Source organism: Equus asinus, chromosome 20 (assembly GCF_041296235.1).
Source record: "Equus asinus isolate D_3611 breed Donkey chromosome 20, EquAss-T2T_v2, whole genome shotgun sequence".
Lineage (NCBI taxonomy): Eukaryota > Metazoa > Chordata > Mammalia > Perissodactyla > Equidae > Equus > Equus asinus.
Genome location: NC_091809.1, coordinates 70,746,156 through 70,763,557, shown reverse-complemented (window position 1 = coordinate 70,763,557; position 17,402 = coordinate 70,746,156). Strand labels below are relative to the sequence as shown.

The 17,402-nt window shown below is 37.3% G+C and overlaps 1 protein-coding gene across 9 annotated transcripts in view; it reads right to left on the bottom strand.

Annotated features, from left to right (window-relative positions):
* The window catches only part of NOX4 (NADPH oxidase 4), a 151,982-nt gene that overhangs the window by 28,598 nt on the left and 105,982 nt on the right, over positions 1-17,402 (bottom strand). The gene's annotated exons all lie outside the window — the stretch shown is intronic.

The following is a 17,402-nucleotide window of genomic DNA, read 5'->3' as shown; positions in this document are numbered from 1 at the left end:
AGAAGCAAAGTGCCCAGCCAAAATACTACATTTCCCAGACTCCCTTGCATCTAGTTTGGCTGTGTGACTATGTTCTGGCCAATGTGGTGTAAATGGAAGTATAACTGGAAAAACTGGAAGGCTCCTTGAAGGAAGCTGTCTCTGTTGAACGTTGCAACTCTTTATCCCTCCTCCTTTCTTTCCTCCTTTCCAACACCTGAAATGTTGACTTGATGGTCTAAATACTTATCTTTGATGACTGTAAAATTACCAAATCCTCTATGGACTGCCCTGACCCAGATATCTTTATGTTAAAGAAAAATAAACACTTACATATGTAAGATACTGCCATTTTAAAGCTTTTTTTCTGTTACAAAAAATAACTTTTGTCAAAAATAGTAACTGTCCAAAGAAACATATTTGTATAGCCAGGCTTATGAGATATGTGTCTTTATTGTTAAAAGCTATTGCAACCGTAGATCACTTAAGATTAAGCATCTGTGGGCTTACCAGTTAAGTATTTGGTAAATGTTTGCTAAATGAATTAATGAATGAGCAGTCTTTTGACTGTTGCACTCTATGGCATGTGGTCTGTGTGATACACTACTAGTCATTGCCAACATCTGGTTTCCTTTCCTCCTGGGTATTCAGTAGGCTATCCACCCTGGGCTTTTGGTGGTTGTATTGAATGATATGCCTAACTCTGACTACTGGGATGTGAGTGGAAGCAATACTTGTTACTTCTGGAATGAGGCAGGGAAAATCTCTTTCACTTCCATAGGAACTAAAAGCTATCAGTTAAACCAGAAAACTAAAGCCAACTGGATCCCGGACATATCACTTGCAAGAAGTTGTCCTGGAGAGCCACTGGAGCCCCAGAAGACACTGTATGAGAAAGAAATAAATCTGGTTTGTGTTTCATCACATTTTCAGGAATATTTCAATGTTAACTAGTTACTGCAGCAGAAATTCGACATCACGACTACTGCACGCACGTTACAGACTTAAATCCCAAAGGTCAACTTGAAAGAAGGCTTCTTTAAAAAAAAATACTACATCTAATACAAAAGCTACTTATTGCCCCTCAAGGAAAAATAACCAAAGTTTAAATGCTTAAGGTAGTTTTCAAAACACAGCAGAAATCCAGAAAATACTGATAGGTCATAGACTCACCATATGCTTCATTCTTATTACATCCATTTCATTCACATTGTATAACTTATTCATTCAACAACCATGTGCCACTTGCCAACTATTTCTTTGATACTATTTTGGACTCGAAGATAAAAATGACACCATATTTACCCTAACAAGAGTTTTCACATCTTCCTATGAAAACCACATTAAATGGATTGCAGCATGAAAGAATTACCACAATGCATTGATCTTTATGAAGATAAGATCTTCTTAAAAAACATCAGTGTTGAAATTGGCGGATAATTTTAACATTTATTTACAGAGTAGAATTTAAGATAGGATTGTTTGTGCTTGCCTAAAGGGGTTTAGTTTCTCAAGCACAGTGCTTTAAAAAGATATTTCCACTGAACAGCAAAACAATAACCTTAAAATAAAGCTACTAGTAGAAGATATTTGAAAGTTAATGATACAATATATTGGATTATTAACAGAAATCTCAAAATATTAGGGGCTCAAAAACAACACACCGGGCCTTTAACATGCCAAAGTACCTTCATAATCTCCAAGCAGGGGACACACAAAATGTAAACATATTTCACCAGAAATTCTTTTTCTCCACAAAATATCTACTAAGATTTCAAAGAATAGAAAACAATTTAGGAAATGGAGACCTAGAGTCAAGAAAAAAAAATATTTCTCTTTAACAGACTATTTCCCTTGTGGGTTTTCTCAAAGGATAACTTTAGCTACAATAGAGATTGTAAAAATATTTTAAAGGTCAAATAAATGGGGGAGAGACTTAACGTGCTTTTATTTCATTCAACATATAATAATGGAAAGTTTAGTATGAGTAAGGCCCACTGATACCTGCTGTAGCAAAACAAAGAGAAAAAGCAAAAAACAGGAAGACGAGTGACTGTAATGTCTGTCCTCAAAGTGGTTATAAAGAAGGAAGTGGCTAGGAAGACGCAAATAAGTATAAGAAGAGGCACAATTTGAGAAGTAACTTAAGTGTGCTATGTATCCACATCACACACTCACAACGTTTCGTGCCTTTCACATATCATGTCATAATCTTAACACTTAAGAGGCAGGCACAGCATCATTACCCCCTTCGAACAAATGAGGAACCTGAGACCACAAGAGGAGCCATGAGCAGTCTGAAGTTCCACACCTCCTAGATGGAACATTGAGGTGGCGTTGGGGAGCGGGTGTGAGGCAGAGTAAAAGGCGAGGAGAGATAGACAGGGTCCAGTCCTTGATAAAAACCTGTTAGATCTCAGTCACAGATCTAAATATATCTTTCTGCCCAGAAATAAGATGTGTTTTCGTGATAGCAATTGCTTACATGTGACAATTATGTGGAACTAACCCTGCTTGCACGCAAGCAGGAAAGAAAGAGCACCACTGCTACACACCTGCTTTGATCGAGCAGCTGTGTGCTCCATCATGCAGGTGGTAAAAGCGAAAAGAATGGATACAGACTCTTTGCTAATGAGTATTTGCAGTGATAGGAAAACGGACCCCTATTCTCAGCAAAAGCCAGACGGGGTCAAATGTTGCAACTGTTCAGTGGTGTTTAGATTTTCTAGCCATGAACTTCCAACTTTCATTATGGAGATTCCAGCAAGGGTAAGGGAGTGGGGGTAGCTTTGTTGTTACAATTCTGAAATTCTCCACCCTCAATTTCTCTGTGATATAAAACTACTGTTTAATTACACATTTTGACATATGCAAGTTTCTTAGTAATTAAAATGTCATATTATAAAAGAATAGACTTTACTCGACAAATATACTTTTAAAGAATAAAGAAAGGATGTGATGTGCTAGTCTAAGACATAACAGATCTTGTGATTAGCAGCTGTCTCCAATGAGAGAACAGGCTGTGAGAGGACAGTATATAAAGGTAAGAATAAATAAATGTTTTTCTTAATAGCCATTTGATAGATAACAACACTGAACAATTTTATGGTGTTTTAAAGATTACAAAACACATTTATAAAAGGTTCTGATTTGATCTCAGACCTATCCTGTGTCAGCAAAATATGGCAAAAATGGGCATTTCTCCACATATTTTCTCTGTGCTGATGTCAAAAGAGATGTTACTTTTAATGAAGTTCCAGACTGTAACAACATTTTGGGGCAGTGAGGTTTCTCTAGGAAATAACTATCTTTGAATGAAACTAGACAGCCCAAAGATTATTTTTCTTGCCTTTTCCTTGCCTATCCTGACAACAGTATAGCTGTGGGATTCATAGAGGGCTATGTGCTTTAGAGGAATTATTATTTATTTATTTATTCACGTATTTAGTCTTTTAAGGTATGCTTTTTGGAGGGAGATTGGCCCTGAGCTAACATCTGTTGTCAATCTTCCTCTTTCTTTTTTCTCCCCACGCCCCAGTATATAGTTGTGTATCCGAGTTGTAGGTCATTCTAGTTCTTCTATGTGGGATGCCACCACAGCAAGGCTTGATGAGCACTCTGTAGGTCCACGCCCAGGATCCAAACTGGTGAACCCCAGGCCACTGAAGCAGAGGGTGCGAACTTAACCACTTGGCCATGGCGCCGGCCCCTAGATGAATTATTTATAATTATTAAATGAGAGTTGGATGGCATTATTCCATTTTATTGATTAGAAAGCTGAGGCTCTGGAAGTTTAAATATTTGCTCATCTAATAAGTGGCTTATGTCTAGCATCAGAATGAACTCCATTTCTGCATGTAAACCAAACAAACCAAAACTGTCTTCCCAAACAGGAGTTTGTTGTAATTCTTTCAATCAGAGAAATAATCAACTAAACATTTTATCAGCGATTATTAGCTCTCTTTATGACTTGAAATATTTTCACCTTAAAGTCTATTTTATCTGAAACCATTTTCCTTTGGTTAGAATTTCTCTGCTCCATTCTTCACCTTCTTTAACTTTCAGCCTTTCCATAGCTTTAGGTTTTGAGTGAATCTCTTGAAAACAGCTTACTATGCTATTTTATTTTTTTATTCCAGTCTGACAGCCTTTTCCTTTGAACTGGAGAATTTAGTTCAATTATGTTGAATTACTTACCACAATATCATCTTACACTGTTTATTTGTCCCACTTTTTCTGTTTCTTCCCCTGTGCTCTCTTTTCTTGACTACTTGTATATTAAGTGTTGGTCTCTGCTTTTAGTTTTCTATAAGTAAATTATAACGTTTCTCAGGGTGAATTTATTTCCATCATGTTGCTGGGATCTATTGGTATCGCTGAAGTTGAACTATTATTTCTTGAAGTATTACAGCGGCTTCGCTCTCTCTCTCTTTTTCCTTTCCTTTTTGAAATCTAAGATAAAGGAATGTAGGAACCTCTCACTCCATCCACATATGTCAACTTTTCTTTCATATTTTCCATATCTTTATCTCCCTATGCTGCATTTTGGATAATTATTTCAGTTCTATGTGACAATTCATTTATTCTCTCTAAGGCTGTGTTAATCTGCTAAATTTATGATATCGTATCTTTCATTTCTAGAAGCTCTATTAGCCCTTTTGCAAAGTGCCTTGAGAAATTTGATTGTCCCTTGTCTCTTAATCACTATTTTAATGCTCTTTTTATTTCTTTAGACATATTAAACATTTATGTTATACTTTTTGAATATATGGTTTCTACTAACACATGCTCATGATGTTTTGTTTCCTCATTTTTTTAAAAAAAATGAGCTCATATTCCTTAGTGCCTTATGTCTAGGAATCCTTTGAGGATTAAAATGTATCCTCCAAAAGAAGATTTTCATTTTCCTCTTCTAGGCAACAGGAAGATGCCGTGAACCTCAAACCACTTTAAACTAAATTTTTGTCTCTGGGTTTACAGGGCTGTATGCATATTATGAATTCACTGTTCTGATCAAAACGAGATGGAGCTTGTGGTTACTAAAAGTCAAGGGAGATTTTCTTTTTTAATGCCTCTCAGAGCTACGGGCAAAACAAATCAATTCTTTCCACTACTTCCTTTTGCAGAGCAGATTATTCAACCTCTACTTTATGTACTGAGGTTGTTGCACTTGAGGAGTCTAAGCCATTTGCTGGGGTCTCTGATCTGCTCTCCAACCTTCCTCAGATGCCAGGCCTTATCTCTTGTCCACTACACATATGGCCCATTAAAACCATCTCTAACCTTTAGGGGATAAATAGATATGTTGTTAAGAGCAAATGCGAGCTCAAATACTCACTTCGCTTACTCATCTAGATAGGAAATTTCTTTCGGTTTACGACCCCAAGCAATTTCCTTCATGTCCTACCATCTCAAACAAGCATTAAAAATTATTAATGTGTGTTGGTTAGGGAACATTTTTAGATTTTTCTGTACCCATAAGATGATTACTGAGCATCTAGTATGCTATATTATGTTTATTTTTCATCTTGCATACATACACATACACACACACACACGATGTAAGATGAATCCCCATTATTGGACTTAGTTCCTATAGAAAATTAAAGAGAAATTTTTTTTGCCTCTTGGTTTTGTTTTTTGTGCTGGCTAATGTGGCTTGATCTGCCAATATGTGACTTGAAACTTTTATTAATATGCAAAAAATAGTTCAAATACTATAAAAGGTACCAAACTCTTCAGACGGTTCAAACACTAGGTAGTTAAGCTAACAAACTCCTAGTGAATTTTCAAGTGTAGCATCTAGCCAAATTTCACACCCTTCTCCAACAGACATTTAAACACAGCTGCAACCCTTGCTAAAATAAAATTATCTCTAAAAGCTTTTCGAGGGAATATGTTCAGTTAAAATAAACATTTTTTGAGTTTAGATCTTTAGTTTAGACTTTTGTACTACAATCAGCCTTTCCAACAGAGTGTTATTTTATAAATTGTATTTAATTTGAACTGTTGTTTATTTAGATGGTAATGAATCCTTTTAGTTTTTTTGTCGACTTATTATATGCCTTTAGGCTCAAATATTTTAGATTTTTTTTCTCAAACGAGTCATTCTATATTTTTCTTAGCTCTCCTCCTTTGTCCACTTGGCAACTTGTCTTCCTGCTGAAAGCAAGGTATACAGCAGGTCTTTATCTTAATTGCTGGATAATTTTAGGTTATACAAACTTTTAAATCTCAAATTTCTTGGTGCTATATTTTGTTTTTAACATTTCTTTTCCAATAATTTAGAGAGTTCAATTCAGTTAAGAAATAGACCATGGCTTCTACCATTATTATGTGTCTTGTGTTCAGAGCCAAAAAAGAGAAAGGGTAGGGAAGAAACAGAAAAGGTAGGAGAAATAAATAGTACAAAATAATGTTGTAGGATATAACTCAATGTAAATGAACTAAAATCTTCAGTTCAAAGGAAAAGACTGTCAGACTAAAATAAGAAAATAAAATAAAATAGAGTAATAACTCTTTTCAAGAGATTCACCTAAAACATAAGGATACAAAAGAGTTAAAAGTTAAAGGATAAAAATATAGGAGGGAAATTCTAAGAAAAGCAAAATAGTTGTAGTTACATGGATTTCAGATAAAACAGAATTTAACTAAAAAATATTACTATAGATATATTGCTACTAATTATTGATAATTCAGCTGGGTGTGCTTTCAGATTTTCCTTTGTAAGCAAAGATAGGCAACAAGGAGAGAGATTTCTTTATTCTACTCTCTTCTTTTCTGCTCAGCATGCTGAGCATTTCTCTCTCCTCTGGTGACAGATGTGGTGAAATTTGACCTTGAAGGGAATTTTTGAAAAGCCCTTCATTAGGCTTTGACTAACATGATGCGGTACATTTCTATTCCAAGTATGGTTCTTGGACCAACAGAACCAATTTCCAAGAACTTGCTAGAAAGACAGAATCTTTGGCCCAACCTCAGACTTAATGAACCAGAAATTGTATTTTATTAAGATCTCCAGGTGATTTGTCTGCACATTAAATTCTGAGAAGCATTGCTCTAGGGCATCTTTCCAGAGAACCCCGCTAATTGCAATAATAAAATGGGATTTTCCCTCTATTTTTCTCTTCTATTCTATGAACATTATCTCCTTCCAGACTTTATAGAAAGTGATGATTTGGTGATATCAAGATCTGGAGGATAAGGTCTGCTACCTGAATATGAATATTCCCCCAAATTGTATGAACAGCAAGGAATGCAAATAGTTACACATGATCCATGCCTTGAGCATTACTAGGAGACAGAGAATACCTATTACAGAAAAGTGATCACTAATACCAACAGGAAAAAAAGTGGTTGAAATGGAAGACAGGCAAGTAATGTCCGAAATACATATAACTGTAGTCTCTGAAAACAAAACCAGACCAATGACACAGAACCGTATTTAAAAATATAAACCAAGAAAGTAAAAATTCAGGAATACCATTAAAAAAACCTCAACCTATAAAGTTACAAAGCCTTTGAGAATTAAATGGAATATTACTATATTTTGTGAGTATATGGATTTTAACGTCCTGCTTCACCTTTCCCTGCCATCATTTTTCTTTTCCCTAGGTAAGTCTGGAATAATAGAACCCCAAAATGCTAGATTTCAGCTGTGACACAATTTATCAACTGCAAAACTTCTCAGACAGAAGAAATAATCTATTGCTATAAGTTTCTGTCATTCCAGTTTATATGCTTACTAATCAATTGATTAGAGGCTCTTAATAAACAAGAGGAAAATTACATAATTAGTAAGTATAACTCATAGAAGAAATGCACATAATAAATAAAACACTATACATGAAAGTACTTTAAAAACAATAAAACACTATAAAAACAAAACATATTTTTATAAATACAGCTAGCCCTACTCTCTGGGCATCACCAACTTCTTCCTTGGGATTTACTGTTAACTCAAAAACCCAAGAAAACCAAGATGCTGTGCTAGAATAGTTTAGCCCTTTGGGGCCGGCCTGGTGGTGTAGTGGTTAAGTTTGTGCACTCCCCTTCAGCAGCCCAGGGTTCGCAGGTTCGGATCCTGGGTGTGGACCTAGCACCACTTATCAAGCCACACTGTGGTGGCATCCCACATAAAACAGAGGAAGATGGACACAGACGTTAGCTCAGCAACAATCTTCCTCAAGCAAAAAGAGAAGGATTGCCAGAGGATGTTAGCTCAGGACCAATTTTCCTCACACACAAAAAAATAAATAAATAAAAATTTGAGCCCAGTTGTTATCTCCAGTTGCTGGCATGTAATAGGCACCAAACAAATATGTGTTGAAAAAAGTACTAAATGAACAAAATATGTGCAGCATGTTCATTTGCTTTTAATTTTAATTTAGAAACAATATAGCTGAGACCTCATTCACTATGGGGGAGAATGTTCACAGTTCGGTAAAATTTGCTATTAGCAAAACTTTCACAGCAATTACTTTCAGTACAGAAATTTCAATAGCAAAAATCAGCCTTTTTAAATCCAAGCAGAAGGAAAAATACAACTTAAAAGAGTTATTAAAATAATTAAGGAAGATGAATAAAACTATGTTTTCAATATATAGTCATAAAGTAAATTAAAATGTAGGCTCTCTAATCCAGTGTAAATCATAGCTTCTCCAGCTTGTAGCAGTTTGACCTCGAGCAAGTTACATATCACTTTGTACCTCAATTACATCCTTTGTAAACAGAAGGTGATATAAATAATACGCATCTCGCCAGTTATTGTAGGGACTAAATGAGATAATTCAGGCAAGGCAAAGACCACTGGTTGCCTACCCTTTTTCTATTTTCCCTTCTTCATTCCCAATTTGGCAGTGGTGATATAGCAGTGTATTCACTTAAAAAAGAACTACATTTCCCACCCTTTCTTTCAAATGGTGATGGCCATAAGACCCAGTTGAGGTGAGTTAGATGTGAGAAATTTGGGGTTGGGTTTCTGAGAGGTTCTATGAAAGGACGCCCAACTCAGCTTGCAGGTACCTTTTCTCCTCTTTCTCTTCTTTCTTCTGCCTGGAACGAGGATATGGTAGCTGAAGTTGAAGGAGTCATCTTGCACTCATGAGAAGGAAACAGGAAGGGAGTTGCAGCCACTTCAGATGTAATGTCCTGACACTGAACCAATACCAGTACCAATGCCACTTATCCTGGTACCTTTTCTTACATGAGAAAAACAAGCCCCCATCATTTTCAGCTACATTTCTGTTTTATGTAGCTGAGTGCTAAGACACCTGATAAGGTTTTAACATAGTACTTGGACATAGCAAGCGTTTGATAAATGTTAGATATTATTATTAATAATAAAGGATTGTAATTTACATCCATTTAATGCTGATGTAAATATACATTTCTGGAAATTTATTTGCCTTTCTTATCTTTATCTGTTTAGCTTTTACCTTAAAAAGTTCTTCTAATTAAAAAAAAAAACAAAAAGCTATCTGAGACCCTTACTGCTGAACCCTAAAATGAGGTATAATAACAATATACACTCTTTGTTGAACATTTAATTTAATCCAGGGTCTACACTAAATGTTCCACATACACCTTCACTCCTGATCCACACAACTTTCAGCAAGGTATAATCTCCCTTTCACTGCAGTAGGAACTAAAACTCAAAAATGTTAAGTAATTTTCTCAAGACCACAACTTCTGTTAAGGGGAAAAAATTTGTCTCCAAACTCATTTCCTTAATGATCACATATTAATCATTATAGTCAATTATAAATTATTTTGGTTAGGAATAATACATAGAGGCAAAAACAAATCTGAAAAGGGCGCATTGTGACAAGGACCTCCTGGAAAATTCTGCTTGGCAGGCTGGAAGGGTCCAGGGCCATCCTTCATATAATAACTCTTTCTTTATCTGGGAAAAAGACGACTGTGATGCACTGTTTCCCTGGAGAGGATGGTATTGCAGTTTTCGACCATTCCATTCTCAGACGATAATCATATCAGTAAAAACAACAAGAAGTGGGAAGGAGTTAAAAAGCCTGAGATAGTCTTCAAAATCTTCCTATCTTGCTCTCCTGGTCCTCAAACATTAGCGTGCATCAGAATTTCCTGGAGGGCTTATTAAAACACAGAGTGCGGGGCTCCACCTCAGGATTATCTGAGTCCGTAAGGCTGGGGTGAAGTCTGACAATGGGTATTTCTAACAATATCCCATGGGACACTGACGTTCTAGTAGAGCAGGTAGGAGGACAGGGAGTGAGCTGGCGCACAGGGTGATTTTAAATATGGTGATCAGGGTCGGCTCTTAACATCTGAGCTAAGACGGTGGGAGGTGGTGGGTGGTGATCCACATCGTTTGAACAACTTAAAGGAACAACTTAAAGAAAGAAACTTCACCAGCAGAGGGCTAAGAAAGCTCTGGTATTATTGTGCAATTATTACCTGATGCAATCTCATGCACGAAGAAAAGCAACATTGTTTAAAAAACCACTTTGATTGATGTTTGTTTCTTGGAGCTCTGAATCATTCAATCAAGGCCTTACAAATGGAAGCCATTAATTAATTTAGGGTCTGCAAGGAGAAAACCTCTTTGGCAAGGAATTCCCAGAAAATAGGCATATTACCAAAATTATGCTACCAGAACCACTATGAATTGATAAATTTAATATAAGACTGGCTTTTAACTGCTGTTTTAATGTTCATTTAAACTACAGAGTTCATAAACTGTTTCTGAAATCATAGTTTAACTCTCATAACATCTCACTTTTCTATAGCTGAGAATATTGTTGAGGAGATATAAATCACCTTATGTAAAAGGGAGGTCATTTCTATCCAAGGATGTTAAGATGGGATTTTTAAGATTTGTGACAAAGGAAGACTTTCAGGCCACTTTCTCTCTCAGCTGATAGACAATCTCTGAGTCAAAACAAACAAACAAGCAAAAAACCAAAAAACTAAAAACGACTGATATTTGAGATGTATGACAGCTGAGAATGCAGGATGGAGCAGAACAAGGAAAGTAAATAGTTGTCAAAGTTGTTAGATGGAGAATCATGTCTGCTTAATTTACCTCCAGAAATTGTTTACTTCCTCAGCTTGTTTTGAGATTTCAGCCGCGTGAACCCCCAGCTATAGGCTAATCTTGCCCCTATCCTTGAAGCAGTCCATTCTTATCTGAGTCCAGAACGAGTTATTCTCTCAGCACTGGGGCATCCTTACAGCTTGCCCATTAGCCTTGCACTAACAGAGTTTCTTGACTTATCACATATCTGAGCCAGTCTTCACAATTGCAGCAGCACCTCAGTTTTTGTAGGATTGTTTGCTTTTTATGATGGTCTGCCTTTGCTTTTATAATCCTGATGGCAGGGTTTTTACTTGTGAATCCCAGCCCAGGGGCTAGGACCTACTACCTACTGATAAACCAGCTGAATTCTGACATCTCACTTGCCTACATTTGCAAATATCAAAAGAATTTGGAATCCTCATTACTGCATTCCACACTCTACTCAGAATATCAACTTTTTAGATCTCTGGCCAGGCAGGTATTAGAATCTCACCTACTAAGAGAAAACCTAAGTTTAGAGATGAGAAGATAAGAGACAGTAATCCTTTAATGAGGGGCAATACTAAAATATTACGTATATTGTGAAGAATGTTGTGAACAGCGGCAATTGTGGAGACTGTACTAGAACAGCTGTGCACCATTCAGAAGCAGGAACACAATAGAAAAGCTCCTTCCTGACTAATCGCTCCCCAAACAGATCCCATGGCCCAGAGCCATCTCTGTTGGGCAGAACAACGTGTCCCTCCGGCAGGATCTAGACTGGAGCAAAGACATTAAAGCTGACCATGTGGTAGAATTTTCCCCCGCCCTGAAGTAAGGCATAGTTTTGAGACAAGGTAGATCAGAGCTGAGAACGAGGACGGTGATGAGAATTCACATTTACAAAAGGCCAGATACTTTACATCATTTTATTTAAGGATCACAAAGCCTTACCAGGTAGAATTTATGCCAGGCACTGTGCATTCCTCAAAGCAACATTAGAAGGATGCGATTTGTAAAATAATGAGAAACATGTACATTGATCTCTGCCCCTGGTTCCTGACACAGAGCTCCTAAAACCTTTGTAATTTCCTGAGTGATAGATGCTTCTGACACAGGGTTCCTAAATCTCTTAGAATTTCTTGGGTGATGGGAATGTCTTTTGTTCTAATGAGGCGACTCTTGGTAGGCTCCTGGATGGGGGATGGTCACCAGGAACACCAGGCCATGAATAGAAGCTTGGAACTTTCAGCTCCAGCCCCTATTCTCTAGAGAGCAGAGAGGAGCTGGAAATGAAGTTAATATGTGATCATGCATCTGTGATGAAGCGTCCATAAAAACCCCAATAGTATGGGATTCAGAGAGCTTCCAGTTTGTTGAACACATCTACATGCCAGGGGGATGGCATACCCCAACTCCACAGGGAAAAAAGCTCCTGCTACGAATCCTTCCAGACCTCACCCTATGTATCTTTTCATCTGGTTGTTCATCTGTATGCTTTATCATGTACTTCATCATATAATAAATCCATGTTTCCCTGAGTTCTGTGAGCTATTCTAGCAAAGGATGGAATCCAAGGAGGGGGTCATGACTTGTAGCCAATTTGGATAGACATTCTGGATAACTTGGGGACCTGCCACTTGGAATTAGCATCTGAGGTGGGAGTGGGCAGTCTTATGGGACTGAGCCCTTAACCTGTGGGGTCTGCACTAACTCTGGTTAGTGTCAGAACTGAATTGAATTGCAGGATATCCAGCTGGTATCAGAATTGGTTGGTGTGGGAAAACCCCACACACATCTGGTGTCTGAAATATTGTATGAGAGAGTAAAGGAGAAACAGAGAATTTTTCCTATAGTACTATTATTACCTCCATTTGAAATAGAGAAAAATAAATAAATAATGCTCAGACCTGCTATGTGTCTGCAGTCATGGTGCCAGTAAGCCGGGACGTAAGTCAAGTGAAAAAGCTGGAACTCCTTCCTTGAACTCCTTCCTCTTCCCTCCCCTCCCCCTCCCTTTTCAGGCCTTCCCTCTCCCTCTCCCTCTTGTCCAGTAGCCAGCACATTCTGTTGATTGTGCCTTTTAAGAACCTCAGACATCCATCTGCTTTTCCCTATTACTATTACTACGGAATTGTCCTTTTGAATGTGAAATTGCCAACTAGCTGGTGTGCTGGCCCCATGTGGTGCCTCATGTCCCTCTCTGGCTTCGTAATAAACCTATGGAAATGCAAATCTAATTATTTTGCTCCTCTGCTTAAAATTCTGTCATGGCTCTTCAATGTCTTCACAACAAAGTCAAAGCTCTTCTAAATGGCAATCCAGGACCTTCACGGAGTGGTCCCTGCCCTCACTTCTCCTTACACCTCCACCCCTTCAGTGTATGTGCATGTACGTGTGTACGGATGCATGCACATGTGCACGCGTACACACGGATTTTCAGCCAGATCACCTGGAGGTGATCTCTCAAAGAACCACCAATTTCAGTGGGTCCATATGCTGTTACGCTCTTTGTTCCACCTGAAAATCTCTTCATCTTGTTCCATAGCACTTGTCAAGATTTTACTCAAAGAGAAAATTAAACTTTATATAAATTACCTAAACAGGAAGGCATTTTCTCTTCTCTCCTCCCATTGAATTTAGTATGTTTCTCCGTAACTTATAGGTTCTATCATATCCCTATAATCAACTTCTCGATTAAACTCCGGTTCTGCCTTTTCCCCACCGGACTCCAGGTTCCTCAAAACCATATACTACGTCCTAATTACTTTTGCATTGTCAGTAATTGTGACTGCTTCTGGTGCATGATAATTGTTCAATAAATATTTGAAGAATGGGTGAATGGAAAAACAGACAGATGAATGAATGAGAGGCAGTACAGCATAATTAGGTATAATTTGGGGGCCAAACATACCCAGGTTTGAGACCCAGCTCTGCCAAATGTCTTTGGGTAAGTCACTTACCCCTTTAAATCTCAATCCCCTAATCAGTAAAATCTGTAAAATTGAGGGAAATAGTGCTTCCTAATTCATAGAGGAATGTTGAAGATTAAATGAAATAATGCATGTAAAGTGCATAACACAGTCCTGTAAGGTGGAAAATGTTGTGTTGTTATTTCTTTATTATGAAGGAGAATAACTTAGCTCAGGTGACAAATATATTATAGACATGCAGACTGAACAAAAATTCCTGAAGAGGGAGGGAGGGTCTCTGGAAGAAAAGGAACTCAAAACTTTCTTTGGGAAGACAAAGGAAGCTAAGTTGGAGAAGAGATGAAATCTGGAAAGGTCGTCTGAGGCTTTGCAGTTTATTATCCAATATCATCATTTGAAGCCATTTTTACGCAACCCATCGGAAATGACATTGGGTTGAGACTTTGCTTTTATTGTCCAAATATTTAAGGTTGTCTTTTGGTGGAAACCAAACCAAAGAGGAAAAGCTCTGACTTTTGTCAGAAATGATGTTTCCCTCCCTAAATAGTCTGACATTAAGCATTTCAGAGAACTTGATCTTTATGAGAACCAAATAGAGATATGCAACATTTTATTGCTGTATGTTCACAATATTTTACATATATTATGATTAAACCTTACAGAGTCATTGGATCATGTTTTGCTGACCTAAGTGCCAAAATGGTTGCAAGTTATTTGTGAGCAAAATTATGCCAAATGTCTTCAACCATTTTCTATCTCCAACCTGTTTACAAGGATAAGAATATTTATAGCTACTTTCTAGTCTAAATACATTATAAACCTAAGTCTTTCAAAGTTAATAACAATGACACCAGCTAAAGAATGAACAACAAAGCTTAAGCTTCATTATCTCCATTTCTTTCCTCTAACCTATGGATCAACATGTATTTTGTATTAAGTATACCTTCATTTTCTTCTTTTCACTCATCGTTCTCTTTCTCACAATGGTCACATCTATTCACGCACCAACAATTTTCATGGTGCAATGTCTTCAATTACATCCTAATGAGAATGGATGTCCCTGGCTTAGGCAATGGATCAAATTTGAGTTCATGAATGTAAGAATGCAATTAATGGACATGATTAAACTTAGAACAAAGTTTCCCAGCACCATTGTAGGCAATTTTTTTTTTTAAAAAATGGCTTTCCCTTAAAATGCACATACACATATACACATTTCAAGAAATAGTCAGTTCTCTTCTTCATGAATATTTTCCCCTAAATAAAGGACACTCTTTTCCGTGTTTCATTATCTCTTAGGTGTCTCTTGATAACAAGATGAGTAAGATTACAGGGACACTATGCTGACTAAAGAACCTACCCCCAATCTAAATTATCACAGTCCATTCCCCAGCCTATATTAACCAGTATCGAGTGAGTCTCACTTAAAGAAGGTCAGCTACATTATGCTCTGTAAATATCACTCTGTGACACTACATAATAGGGGGCAAACAAGTGCTTCCTAACCCATATTTTAGTTCTTAAAACACACCTGTCACTAATAGTCTATATTCAATGAGTCAGTAAAACAACCATAAAAGTGGGGGCAAAAAATCTCAGCATAAATAGACCTTCTGCATTATGAATGAATGCAACAACTACTAATGGTTTGATTAAATTTTCAGCTTTCCAGAAATTTTTGTGTCACAAAATTACAAATTCCTTGAGTTTTACTTATCTTCAATAATGAATAATTAGAGTATATTTGAGAGACAATATAAATAAGAGAATAAATGAGAGTATTTAAAACCATGAATAATCCAAAATTAGTCTAAATTAGGTCTAGACATACGCAAATCCCTGCCCACTTGTATTTACTGATTGGCTCTTACCACAACGCTCTCTTCTCCCAGCCCAACATTCTTTTTGTTTTTGGTTTTTGTTTTTGTTTTCTGAGGAAGATTGGCCCTGAGCTAACATCTGTGCCAATCTCATTCTATTTTGCATGTGGGATGCCACCACAGCATGGTGTGATGAGTGGTGAGTAGGTCTGCACGCAGGATCCGAACTTGCAAGCCCCAGGCCACCGAAGTGGAGCCCACAAACCCAACCTATGCCACCGGGCAAGCCCCTCAACATTCTTACATGGGCATTTTTTACATACCCACAATTTTTGCTCCCATGCCCTTCCCTGGATGAACTCAACGCTCCCTAGGCACAAATAGAATTCCAGTATCCCTTCTCTGTCCCACTAGTACTTCCTAAAATTCTACTGCCAAACCCGACACTAAATGGGCAATGGGAAGATGCAAGTACTTACTATTCTATAACTTAAATAAACTAACTGTATTTAATCTAGGATTTTTATATAAATATTTCTCAGACCCAGATACCTTTAATTAGCATGCTTTCATTTGATAGTTCAGAAAACTGGAGCTCATAAAGATGTTAAATGGTCACCAAAGCAGTGCCTCACATCAGCATCTAGCAATAACTTAGAAATATTGAATAAATTATACTTCTCTAAATATTAATAAGAGTGGGTTGACAAAAGTATCCCGATATAAGAGCTATCCTCCAAGATCAATGAACAATCTATTTTCCAAAGGTGTGTGGAAACATGCAAATCTAGTTAATTGTACATGCAATTTTGAATGAACAGTAATAAATAACATTTGCAGCTAAAATGGAGTATTTACTCTGCACCAAGCTCAATTCTAAATATTTTTGTCTATTATTTTATTTAATCTTCATAAAACCCCTGAGTGGTAGGTATATTATCTCCCCTCTTTCACACAGGTATAACTGAGGCACAGAGGGTTGGGTTGCCCCAGGTCACAAGTCAGCTGGTAAGGCAGTCTGCTTCAGAGTCCACACCCTTATCCACCATTATATGGTATGTGACTCTTTCAATGTACAGATGCCAAAAAGAATATCTACCCCAAGGGTTAGACACTGACAAAGGATTGTCACATGGTATCTCTGTTAAAAATGAGAATGGATCACATCACTATCAGAAAAGTAATCTACGAACAAGTAGGATATATAGCTAAGGAAACCTAGGGAAATAGATACAGATTACCAGCTGAGAAACCACTGGAAGTCACCTCTTACAGCAAAGGTGTCAGGCAGACAGCAGGCCTAAGAGGCAGAAAAGTAAGCATCATTGGCCTCTGCAATGTGGTATTCATTGGCCACAACAGCAGCTGTGGGCGAAAATACTGATAGACATGCATCAGTCGCTTCAGGCATCTCCATGCTCCCTGTCAACATGTACATGAAGAGTAATGTACCCATGCAGGCTGTCTGGACACATGTATGTCCCCATGTGTGTTGTCAGGAGATTGGAAGATTACATCTAGAAATTAAACCTAGATTAATATCTGAAACAATGAACAGATAATTAGGATTATATATTTATTTTTGTTGTCAGAATTAAGTAAATATTTTTAAAGCTAAGTATTAGGGGAAAATAA